This window comes from Pituophis catenifer, unplaced genomic scaffold, assembly GCF_029215685.1.
Source record: "Pituophis catenifer annectens isolate HBS135680 unplaced genomic scaffold, rPitCat1.0.hap2 SCAF_5, whole genome shotgun sequence".
NCBI lineage: Eukaryota > Metazoa > Chordata > Lepidosauria > Squamata > Colubridae > Pituophis > Pituophis catenifer.
Genome location: NW_027256885.1, coordinates 36473977 through 36487413, shown reverse-complemented (window position 1 = coordinate 36487413; position 13437 = coordinate 36473977).

The following is a 13437-nucleotide window of genomic DNA, read 5'->3' as shown; positions in this document are numbered from 1 at the left end:
TCATATTAACAAACAACCTTCGGTCACTGACAACATGGTTACTGGCTCCACTGTCCATTAACCATAGTTGCTCTCGCTGTTCCCTTGTAAGCTCTGACTCAGTAGTTTCCACTATACCTACAGAGCTAACATTAAACCTGGGATTGTTGCCTTTGTTGCCTCCATTTGGCTTTTTACCCCTTCTGTGGTTAGGAACGTCTCCACTTGGCTTTCTGCCTGGAGGAAGTGATCTCCTTTTACATTTATTATCAGAAGGTGTCTTTACACTTGCCCTAGCATTTACATTTTGTGGGCAATCCCTTCTATAATGTTCTTTTGAACCACAATTGAAGCATTCTCCGATAGCATATGCTCTATCTGAACTATCGGGCCTTCTCAAAAGTTTTTCCTTTTTGTGAAAAGCCGCCCTGCATTTTCGCAAGTTATCTTCAGCAATCAGTCTGCCAGATAACACTTCTAAAGATAAGTTATTACAACTAACATTATCCAGTTGCGATATAAAATTATCCCAGCTAGGATCAAGGGAATTGAGTATAACAGTAATGAGGGTTTGTTCAGACACTGTTTCCCCCTCAACATCAATTCCTGCCTTAACCTGTTTAACTCACATAAGTGTTCATTAATATCTACTCCTGCCTTCAACCTTGCGGAATAGAACTCCCTATAAACTCTGTTTGTAACATGGGAGCTTTTTGAACAAAATAGCTTATGCAGTTTCACCCAAACTTCTGTTACGGTCAGGTTACTAGGTATACTGGGATATAGTGCAGGGTTAATGGACATCAATAAAATACAAAAGGCCTTATGATGTAAAAGATCAACTTCTAAGGACCATGGTCTAGGTGGGGGTTTTAACAGCAACGATAAAACATTTTCTTTCATTAAAATTACTTGAATACTTTTAACCCATTCCTTGAAATTTCCTCCACCCACACTTAAACTTTTAAAATTAGGAGGAAGGACCTGTACATTATTAAACATGGAAACAGACATTAATTGATGTTCAAAATGTGGTCCATCCTGGAATGGGCAATAAGGCATCGGAATGGAAGCACACAACACAGTGTCTTCCATCTGGCATTCTGACGATCGTTCCTCCCCAATGGGAGGGATTAAAACTTCACGTTGTGCGGATGCAAAGCTCATCCTGGCTTGATCACAAAAACTTGAGGGTCCTCTCTGGTGCACATCTCTAGGAATTTTTGGACGCGCTCCCAAATTCCTATCTTCAGTTGAGGCAGCCTCCGGAACCGTCCTGGATGCCGATGTCATCACGGATGGATATATCCCACTCGTGGCGTGCGCTGAATTAGTCGCAAACATCAGGGGTGCTTTGGTATGTGCAGCTACTATTTGTTGAGCTGATGGTGCCTGCAAACCATCGCCTAAAATGGTTGCCAACGTTTCTATCACACTTGCAACCTTACGCTCAACATGAGAGTCTCTTAAACTTTTAGCAGAAGTCACTGATGTCATCAAGGGAGCTAAAGTCTTTATGGCCTGATCTATGATGGCTTCAACAGCAGGTGGCGCAATATCAACTTGGCCATGCTGGTTTAACAAAGAAGCAGGAACATTCGAATCAGGCAGTCTGTTATCCCCCATTCTCCACTTATGGTCTGAGGTGGGGGTTTTAGGAAAAGATTGAAAGTCTCCATACTGGGCTATGGTCGGACAAAATTCTTGGGAAAATCTTTGCTCTTTTTGTCTTAACAAGTAAATCATCTGACAACAAAATAAAGTCAATCCTAGAGAAGGATCTATGTCTGTTGGAAAAAAAAGTATAATCCAATTCTTTTGGATTGTGTATTCTCCAAATATCTTTTAATTCCAAGTCTTCTTTCATATCAAAAAAAGTCTGTGGTAGTCTAATCCTGGATTTTGCCAAACTCTTTTTATCTAGTTTAGAATCGATTACTCCATTCCAGTCTCCCATTATTAAAATAGATCTATAGTCCCATTGCAATATTCTAGTATGTAACATTTTATAAAAATGATCCTGTTGTTGGTTGGGAGCGTAAATTCCAATCAAAAGAATTTGGCCATTTACTGTAAGCAATTCGATTGCTATAAACCTACCATCTTCATCTGCTTCTATAATTTTAGCTGTTAGTCTTTTGTTTACATAAATAACCACACCATTCTTTTTTTGCAAAGTTGAAGATATAAAATGTGTTCCTAATTTAGAATTTATCAAGTATTTTTGATCTTGAGTTGTGATATGAGTTTCTTGTAAACAAATTATATCATTATTAAATTGTCTCAAATATGTAAATAACTTCTTCCTTTTCTGTACTGAATTCAACCCATTCACATTCCAAGATAAACACTTAATCGTCATTTTTATCTTTGTGAAGCAACGAGCAGAATAACCGAATATCTTCCGGAATCTTCGGTCTTGCTCCCCCCATGGCTCCAGTCTCTTGTGTGGTACTCTTAGCTCCCTTTTTATCTTGTCTTTCCTGTTGTTGTTGCTTTTCTTTAAGTTGCCTAGATTTTGCACGAGTTATACGCTGATCCTTAACCTCAACCATCCGAACCGGGTCCAAGATTGGAGAAGATTCCAACAGAGGCTCATCCGAAAAACCTCCTTCAGCACCCTGCGTTTTCTCTAACTCCACCTGCTTTGACTGTTCTTGCGGTTCTTGTTGAAGTTGCTTCTTATCACTCTCCTTAATCTCCAGGACTGTAGATGTACGTGGAGATGGTGTTCTTTCTAAAATAGTAGTGTAGAAATGCTCCGCCTTCTCCACAGTATTCAAACGATGTCTTTCTCCCTTATATTTCAAAATTATGCCAGTTGGGGCATCCCACCGAAATGGTATCTCTTGTTTTTGCAGTTCTTTTACAAGAAAGCCAAAATCTTTTCTGGCTTTCAGCATTTTAGGTGGTAGTTCCTTGTAAACTCCAATTTGTGCACCCCCCACTTGCACAGAAGTAAGAAAGGATTTTTGCAGGATATCATTTCTTATTGCTCTGTCCGTAAAATATATGACCACATCTCTAGGCAATTGTCTTTGTCTGGCCACCCAAGAATTCACTCTGTAAATTTTGTCTATTTTGTAGAAAACCACATCAGGATTAATTTTTAAGATCACTGCCAGAGCATCAGCACAAATCTGTCTCAAATCCTGTCTGTCATCCTCTCTAATTCCTCGAAGCCTTATGGCAAATTCCATTGCCCTGAATTGCATCATAACAATTTCGTTTTCAACTCTCTGCATTTTATCATCAACATCAGAAATTTTATAGTCATTGTCTTTCATCTTAACATTGACTTCTGATTTAAATTCTTCCACTTTAGAGTCAACTTTAATGATAAATTCTCCAAGGCCAGACGCCACCTCTGATATTTTTTTAGTCACCTTGCCATAATCCTGTTTCACCATATCTTTGATTTCATTAATTTCCTGCATAATTTCCTGTTGAGATTTTTGAAGTTTATCATCTATTTCCTGTTGGGATTTTTGAAATTTATCATCCAAAGCTTTGGAAATAAATTCTTTTAAATTTTCAATATCAAAGTCTTTTTTCTGAGTCTGTATCTGTTGAGCAGGGGGAAGCTGCGTTTCATGTTTATGTGTGGGGGATCCCCCCCCTGCTGCCTTTCCTTCCTGCTTCTTTGAGGCCATCCTGCCACGTAAGCTAGATTTTCTGAAGAAGGAAGTCCCTTTTCCTTTTCCACCTCCACAGAGACTTCTAAAAAAGTCCCCCAGGTTTAATCAAATAGAAACTGGAGTAAAGCAGAGTCAGATTTTTAAGAAAAGAGTTTTTCTTTTCCCCCTCTTGTCTTATTTCTCTTTATTACAGGCAGAGCAACTTTGTAGCAACTTTATAACTTTGTAACAAAGCAAGATGACTTCACAAATCCACTCTCACTAGCTCGTTAACTCTAGTGCTGGGCGCCATATTTTTTCAAATCACTTTCACTCGCTCGTATTTTTTCTTGAATTAAAAAGTCAACAAAGCACTAATACTTGCGATTTCCAAATTTCAGGGTTCAAGTTAATATTTCCGCTGCTTGTTGAGGTTGGTTCCATTCAATTTAAACGTTTGCTGCAGCCGGCTTGTTCTGCTGAAGGCAGAATCATCCCACGCCGCCCGGAGTCTCAGCAGGTTGGGAGGGAGCCGCGCCTGTTTCCTCCCCAGAAGCAATTCCCTGGGGGCTTACAGGGGCTCAACCTGTACCCTGCTATCTCTCCTCCTTCAATCCTCAGGATTTCGGAGTTTTCGAGCCGCTTCTCGATCACGAGGCGGCTCTACAGGCGGCGGGGCTGGCGGTGCTTAAAAAGGCACCGTCGTCGCCGAGGCTAGCAAACCGGAAGTCCCCATAGCCCAGTATGGATAGAAATCGAGATGGGTAAGACTGAGCGACGCTCTTGGAGAGTGAATGAAAACTTGTTCAGATATGAAAAAAACATAATAGAACTTAAAAAGCACTTGAAAGAATTTTTTGAAATAAATTTGAATAAAGGTACCCCAATTGAAATTGTGTGGGATGCGAGCAAAGCTTATATGAGAGGGGTGCTTATTTATATGAACTCTAAACATAGATTGATTCGACAAAAGAAAAGATCTGAATTGGAAGTAGAAATAAAGAACAAAGAACAGCTACTTATTAAAAATCCAACAGATGAAAGAATACGTGGTGTTATAAAACTTCTGAAAGACCAATTTCAAATGCTTATGGCGGAACAAGTTGCAACAAACTTACAATATGCGAAGCATAATACATTTTGTAATGCCAATAAACCGGGCAGATGGTTGGCTTACACATTAAGAAAAAAGCAGAGTATACGGACTATTGATAATATTGATATTGGAGGGAAAGAAATCTTTCAACAAAAATTAATTAAAGAAGCTTTTGTGGACTATTATACTAAATTATATGCTAAAGATGATGTGCAGAATGGACTTATAGAAAAATATTTAGATAATAAAAGAGTTACAAAAATCACAGACCAACAAAAGGAAAGAATGAATTATCCTATAACAGAGGAGGAGATAATGGTAGCAATTAAACAATTAAAAATAGCTAAAGCTCCTGGAACGGATGGCTTGACTGCAGTGTATTATAAAACTCTGCAAGCAGAAATGGTGGAACAACTTAGAGATTTGTTTTGTAATATTCAACAAGGGGGTAAAATACCCCCATCATGGACAACAGCTTATATTTCTTTGATACCAAAAGAACATGCAGGTCCTAAAAAACCGGAGAATTATAGACCAATATCTCTTCTTAATACTGATTATAAAATTTATGCAAAAGTACTAGCCAACAGGCTGATGCCAGTAATCCAAAAGGTGATTCATGATGACCAAGCGGGATTTATCGAGGGTAGATATATGAAGGATAATGTAAGGCAAGTAATAGACTTATTGGAATATCTTGATAAGAATAAACAGATCCCTGCAGTGCTGGTTTTTCTGGATGCGGAAAAGGCCTTTGACAGAGTGGATTGGAATTTTCTATTAAAGACTTTAAAAAAGATGGACTTTGGGGACCAATTTATACAGGCGGTTTCAGCAATTTACCAAGAGCAAAAGGCACAGATTATTATTAATGGAAGTTTGACAACAGAGTTTAAAATTGAAAAAGGAACAAGACAGGGATGTCCGTTATCCCCATTGCTATTTATTCTAACACTAGAAGTCTTGTTAAATACAATACGGGACTCTAATATCTTGAAAGGTATAATGATAAGGCAAGAGGATTACAGAATAAAGGCATTTGCAGATGATCTGGTCGTTACCCTAATACAGCCAATGGAATCAATAATCCAGATGAAGGACATTATACAAGACTATGGTAAAGTTTCAGGTTTTAGACTGAACCAGAAAAAAACTAAGATGATAGTTAAAAATATGACACAAGATCGTAAACACGAGCTTGAAAGGAGGGCAGGTTTTGAGATTGTACCAAAGGTAAAATATCTAGGAGTTCAGGTTGCAGAATCAAACATGAAATTGTTTCAAAATAACTATGAGGTTTTGTGGCGAGAGTTGCAGAAAGATATGGAGACTTGGAAAAAACTGCAGCTGTCTCTACTTGGAAGAATAGCAGCAGTTAAGATGAACATTTTGCCAAGATTTCTTTTTCTGTTTCAAATGATTCCGGTGCTTAAAAGTGATAAACAACTGAAAGTCTGGCAAACTGGAGTGAATAAGTTTGTCTGGAATGAGAAAAAACCGAGAGTTAAATTGAAAATTATGCAAGATGTTCCAGAAAGGGGAGGTCTTAAACTTCCAAACCTACAGTTATATTATGAAGCAGCAGCTTTGACTTTAGCAAGTGACTGGTTTGGAAGGAAAAAGACTGGAATACTCAATATAGAAAGTTTTGATCTTGAATTTGGATGGCATGCTTACTTATTTTATGAAAACAAAGTGGATAAAGTATTTAAAAGCCATATACTTAGAGACTCTTTGATGAGAGTTTGGAAGAAGCACCGATTCAAATGGGATTATAAAATACCGCTATGGCTGGATCTTGGTCATATTATGTGGAATACAAATATAATGTCACTCGGGGGGTTTTTATACAAAGAGGTTCTTTTTACAGATGCGGGCAGATGGCAGCTGAAGACATTGCAGACACTGTTGGACGAAGGGATTAATTTAACTTGGTTACAATATAATCAATTACAATTGAGATGGAAAGAGGACCAAAAAACTGGTATTATGTTGCATGAGGAAGAATTGGTTAGACACATAAAAGAGAAAGGTCCAATGCATATTAAAAGGCTTTATAATGTTTTGTTAGAAAGGGATTCAGAAACTGAATTGGTTAAAGATTGTATGATTAAGTGGGCACAAAACTTTGAGGAACCAGTGATGTTGGAAACATGGGAAAAAATTTGGGTTCAGAATGTTAAATTCACACAGTCGCAAAATTTGAGGGAAAATTTTTATAAAATGTTTTATAGATGGCATTTAGACCCCAAAAAATTGTCGTGTATGTACCCTAATGTTCAGCCAAAATGTTGGAGATGTGATTGTTTAGATGCTACATATTATCATGTTTGGTGGACTTGTAGGAAAGTTAAGGCTTTTTGGATAAAAATTTGGTGGGTTATGCAGAATGTTTTGAGGAAAAAAATTCAATTTTCTCCACAATTGTTCTTATTGGGTATAGTTAAGGGTTTTACTTTGGGTGAAACAAAGTTGATATTGTACATGATAACAGCTGCGAGACTATTGATAGGTAAATATTGGAAGAATGAAGTTTTGCCCACGATCAAGGAATGGATTCTGAAGATGGCCAGTTTTGCAGAGATGGTGAAGATTTCAGCATTTTTAAAAGACTGTTCACAAGAGACTTATGAATGGGAATGGAAAAAGTGGATAGATTATGTTCAGAACAAATATCAAACTAGGAAGTATCAAATAGCTTTTATTTGAAAATGATATTTTAAGATAGAAATATTTCAATGTAATGAAGATGAAAAAAAATTATGAGGGGGAGGGAGGGGTTCAAGTTTTATATAAGTTTTATACTAAGGGGGGTCTTTTACCTGATATGAGTATATTGTGTGGAAGTCCGGGGGGAGGGGAGGGTTAGGGAGGGCTAGGGAGGTAGGGAAGTTTGGGGTGGGCTGAGGGGGGGGGGAGAAAAGGGGTGAAAATGTAATTGTAAAACTTTTGCAATAAAAAAAAAAAAAAGAAAGTCTCTTACCGATCCGGTGTTTTCTAGGACTTCGATCTTCTTTCCTTTCACGGCTGGATTCTTTAATAATCCGCTAGAATCAGCAGTCGGGGTCTGACTTACTGTGGGCAAACCTAAAAACTGAAGGATTGCCTTCCTAAACTCATCATCCACCTCTGTATTTGTTTTCAAGACCTGAAGTGGCGTTCTTCCAGTCTCTACTTCTTTAGGTGATGATGGTTTATTCACTATCTTAGGCCCTTCAGAAGTTGAGGCCTCTGCTCCAAAACTTACAGCTCCACTATTCTAAATCAATTAGAGTTTGGGGTTTTTCAGCCAAAACATTTTTGGCCTGAGCCCCAGACAGTCCAGTTTGTGACTTCATACTTTTTGCTGCTGCTGCTGCCCTAGTCAACATCTATTCAACTGCAGACATTCCAGTCTAGCGTGTTACCACATGAGCGTAAGTTCGTTAAACCATCCTCTGCTACCAACTGTGACGAAATGGGGTTGAGGGGTACCCCGGACCGTGAACCAGCTCATGAGTAAACACACTGAGACTGAAATAATTCTGACAGAGGCGTCTTGTGTAAAAATATAATTTACTTTAAAACATTTAAAAAGCACTATGTCTTTAAGAAAACACATTAAAAACAAAGTCTTATCTGGGTATGTGAAGCAAGGCTATCTCCCTAGATCCCTCTCCACAATACCGAAACAGTTCACAAAAGAATAAAGCTAGCATGAAGGTAAGCAGCTTCGGCGTCGATACATCATCAAGGCCATCATAATGGGAGCAGCACGAGCTTCACAGCTGAAAGTCACCTGAAGTAAAAACAGTTCAAACAGCAAACATTGCTTGAAGCTTGTGGGAGGAAGAAGGTCCAGCAACAGCAGTCCCGATGATAGCTTGCGTGCTACAAAACAGCAAAAGGCAAGCATCCGTGGGAGTCTCTCTGTAACGACGTCTGGAGTCCTTATCTGCATTCTTCTCCCATCTGCGGCGTTGCACCAAACTTCCTGCAGGAGCTGTGCATTTAGGCCTAGAAGACTAGGCCCGAGTAGCAAGCAAAAGGTCCTTGCTTATATAGGGAGTTAACCTGCAATTAACTAGGGTGGGGAAGGCTTGCAGGTAATTGGCAACAGTAGATGGCTTGATTAAAACCATACTGTTTGTGAGTAGGCAGATAGCCACAGCAATCCTGGAAACACTCGTGACAAGGATGCTGTAGGATTGGCTCCACCGCAAATAGGCGTTTTAATTGTTCAAAAGATTTTTGGCAGTCCATTGTCCAAGCCAAAGGCTGGCTAGGTTTTGGCTTGGTGGGAGATGGGCCGGTCTTTAGCAGTTCTGTCAAAGGGAGTGCAACCTCAGCAAAGGAAGGGATGAATTGTCTGTAAAAGTTTGCAAACCCTAGGAAACTCTGGAGTTGCTTACGGGTGCATGGGGGCTGCCAGTCCAGTACTGCCCTCACCTTCTCTGGGTCCATTTCGATCCCCTTATTCGACACCCTGTATCCCAAGTAGTCAAGGACTTCCTTATGGAACTCGCATTTGGACAATTTCGCATAAAGGTGGCTGCTAGAAGTTTTTTCAGCACTTGCCTGACCAATTTGACGTGGTCTTCCATATTTTCGCTGAATATAAGAATGTCATCGAGATAAACAAGAACCCCCTGATATAAATGCTCATGCAAAACTTCGTTAATCAGCTGCATGAAGACCCCTGGGGCCCCCTAGAGTCCAAAAGGCATGACCCGGAACTGGAAGCTACCCAAAGGGCAGTTAAAAGCGGTCTTCCACTAGTCTCCCTCCTTTATGAGAACTCGGTAGTAGGCTTCTCTTAGATCTAGCTTGGTGAAGATTTTTCCTTTCAATAGGTGGTTTAGTAAGTCTTTCATCAGTGGGAGGGGGTAGGCATTTTGTATGCAAATGCAGTTAATAGCTCTAAAGTCAATACATAATCTTAAGGTACCGTCTGTTTTTTCCTTAAATAGTACTTGGGCGGCCATGCTGGATTTCGCAGGCTCGATGAACCCTTTGGCTAGGTTGGTGTCAATGTACTTCCTCAATTCAGTCATTTCAGCAGGTGTCATGGAGTACATTCTAGGCTTTGGCAATTTAGCCCCCGGTTGTAATTCAATGGCGCAGTCTGTGGGCCGGTGGGGGGGGGGAGGAGGTTACATTCTTCCTCGCTGAAAGCATCAGCTAAGTCTGAATAAACCTTAGGGATTTGGTGTTCCCCTGGAGGCCCGTCTGAACAAGCCGCTGCTGTTTCTGGCTGCTGGTCATTTTGGGTAGGTTGATGTTTGGGGGGAGGGGCAGGGGGTGTTGGGCCAACCGGTATCCTGATTTTCCGGTATCCATCTTCCCAAGTAATGGTGGGGCCCCATTTATCTAGCCAAGCCAGGCCTAGCATGATGGATTCCGACATCTTTGGGGTTACTATAAATTGTATAAGTTCATGATGTTTCCCCATTTTTAATTTAAGAAGTTCAGTAATGTGAGTGGAAGGGACTCCCCCAATTAACGTGCCATCCACATGGTAAAATTTAATTGGTTGTTTTAAGATTGTTGTTTTGATCCCCAAATGTTCTACAATTTTAAGGCCGATTAGACACCTGGTACAGCCTGTGTCTATTACCGCTGGGAGTTCTGTTTCTTTCCCTGTTTTTGGCAGGACTAGTTTTACTTTAATTGAGAAAGGGGTGATGGGGGCACTCACCATCGGGTCTTCATCCCCGCTGGGCTCCTCGGGAGGTGCTTCTGTGGCCGGAGGGTGGCCCCTCTCTTCAGTGGGGAGGGGAATTTCCACGGCTTGTTTGGCGAATCAGCTGGTGTCTGGGGTTTTCTTTGGAGCCCTCCTCCCTCGTGCAGCTGTGGCGGGTCGTTGTTGTGGAACTGGAGCAGGGGCCAAGCACTCAGAAGCTCGATGTCCTGTCTGTCCACAGCAATAGCATTTAATCACCCCCCCCTTGTGGAGGAGGGGTGCGGTATGCAGGTTTTGAAATGGGCTTTTTTACTAATGGCTTACGAGGTGGCTGCTGAGATGGTGTTTGGCTGGGGGGGGGTGTACTTCTCTGTCCAGAGCAATGGACATGGTATAATAGTCGTGGAGATGTTCAGGTACTCCCCGGATCCCACAGGCTTTTCTGACTTCTGGGTCGATGGCTTCTTTGAAGTAGTGCAGGAGTATACGATCAGGCCAATGGCTCAGAGTGCCTGCAACTCTCCTAAAGTCCCATGCAAAGTCTTTCATTGGTCAATTACCTTGCTTCATGAGTTTTAGCATGGCTTCGTTTTCGTTTATGCGGTCTGGGTCGTCAAAGCGGGACCGTAGCAGTGTGATGATATCGAAGGGAAGCCTTCGATATCATAAAGTTCAGCAGCATCCTCATCGTGCAGTTGGGCTATCCATTCAGAGGCCTCCCCCTCATTCATCCCATCTGAGATTGCTGACACCAAGTCCCGTTCTGCTTCGTATTGGTCACCATACTGATCAACGTGAACCCAGACCCTGCTGAGGAAGTAAGCTATCTTGGCTGGCATTCCATCAAAAGTTTTGGTTTTTTTTAATTTGATTTATATGCTGCCCTTCTCCGGAGACTCAGGGCGGCTTACAATGCGTTAAGCAATAGCCTTCATACTTTTGTATATTTATACAAAGTCAGCTTATTGCCCCCATAATATGGGTCTTCATTTTACCTACTTTAGAAAGGATGGAAGGCTGAGTCAACCTTGAGCCTGGTGAGATTTGAACTTGCAGTAATTGCAGGCAGCAGATGTAAGTGGATGTTAATTAGTCTGCTGAGCCACCAGAGCTCCTTCTGGTGCTCTGGTGCTCTGAAGTGGGGTGGTGTTGGCCTCTCGGGGGGGGGGGGGCTCAGCTGTGGGTGGTAGGGGGGGTGGGGCTGGCTGTTGAGCCGCTTGCTGCGCTGGAGGGAGCAGCATCGCAGGCGGCTGTTGGATTAGTCCCCCCCTGTGGTGCCCCTGGTTGTTGCATTCCAACAGGTTGGTGTGAAGGTAGCTGGGCTGGAGGGGGGGCAGGCTCTTGAGCCGCTTGCTGCGCTGGAGGGGGGGCCATGGCAGCCGGCTGATGGATTAGGCCCCCCTGTGGTGCCAGGACTGTTGTGGCATAGGAGGGTGGCCAGGGGGATCCCTGGGAGTTTAGGACAGGCGGTGCAGGATACCACTGGCACTGGATCCATCCCTGGCCTGGGTAAAAAGCCCAACCGGGCGGAATGCTCTCTGCAGGAGGTAATGCTAATACAGGCTGACATGGGACCCAAAAAGGGGGTTTTTGGAATCCCAATGTTGCAGGCTGGCCATGGGGCGTCGATCTTTCCAATTCGCTCCTGGCTGGGTGGGTGGGGCCTGTGCTCCACTAACCCCCCATCCTTGTCCCGGGCCAGGGAAAGTGAAAGTAGGTTGCGCTAGCCGCCATCTCACCTCAAAGGGTTTTGAAGAGGGTGCATAATTCCCCACTTCCATCTGTTCAAAGCATTCAGGAAGTCCAGACAAGGACTGGCTCCGTGTGAGGTGGGGCCTGTCCCAGTCGTGGGAGTCACCGGAGCACACAGCAGCCCCCATCCTCCAGTCACTTTCACTTGGCGACTTCAGATCTCCTCCTGAAGTTGGGTTGGACTGGCAACTCTTCCAGGATTCTGATGCCTTGGGTCAAGCCCCGAGCCAAAGGGCTTCCTCTGCATCCTTCATGGCCCGTTCCAATTCTTCAGGGGAAGAAAGCAAGGGGTCGGTACTTCCTTTAGCCCCCAGGCCCCCGACAGCTCCCTCCTTCTCTTCCATCTTTGCTGAGTCTTCGCACCACCCAGGGTTTAGGTAGATGCTGGGGCTCAGCAGCCCCGACAGCCCCCTTGCAGGGTGCTGTTTGGGTTTTTAATGAGATTCGGGATAATGTCAGCATTCCAGAAAACCCCCGACTCCCAGTAAAGACGCGGAAGCAGGCATTTTCCAAAGTTCTCTTTACTAGCAATAGGTAAACTGGCACATCTGGGAAATCCCGAATCTGAAAAACCCGGGCTTTCCTTCACTAATACAAAGCTCCCAAAACCAACCCCTTTCTCCCCTTTCGGTCACATGCTCCAATCACCGTCGGTTTCGCCTCGGCCCAGCCCTTGACCACTCCTCCTCCAGATGCTGGACCGCCCTGACCTTGACCGATATGAAAAACTGTTATTATGTCTACTAACTCCCCTCTCCTAAATCCCCCCTCCTATTTTCCCACACATGAGGAGATGGCAGCATTGAAGCTTCCAGCTTAATATGGCTTCCAAGGCTGACAAACGAAGCTCTTTGAAGCCGGGTGAGTGACACCAATCCAGGCTGGAAACAACGCTAGAGCAATGATTTTTACTTGTAAGACCCCTAGCCTTAAAACAGCGGCTGTGGATTTGAGGGGCATAGAAGATTTTGAAAAGTAACTTCAGGAGGGAAAGACCCACTAGGAGATTTATGTTGGTACAGATTTATTCGGAACAATTAAACATTGAGACATGCTGAAAAGACTGGAAAAAATTCTTAAAGTCAAATTGGATTTTGAAAAAAGAAAAAGTTGGGGATTCAATACTTTTAAAACTTAAGAGAAGAAGAGACTTAAATTGGACTGTTAAATTGGACTGTTAAATAATTGCAACAAAATGGATACTGGAGTGACTAAGGGAAAGTGTGGATTGCAGAGATACACTTTCTCCTGTAAAAAGAAACACCGTAACTTGCTGTTTGTTTTGGAACACTTTGAAATTACAAATAATAGCCGTGGGATTTTGGTGCTGG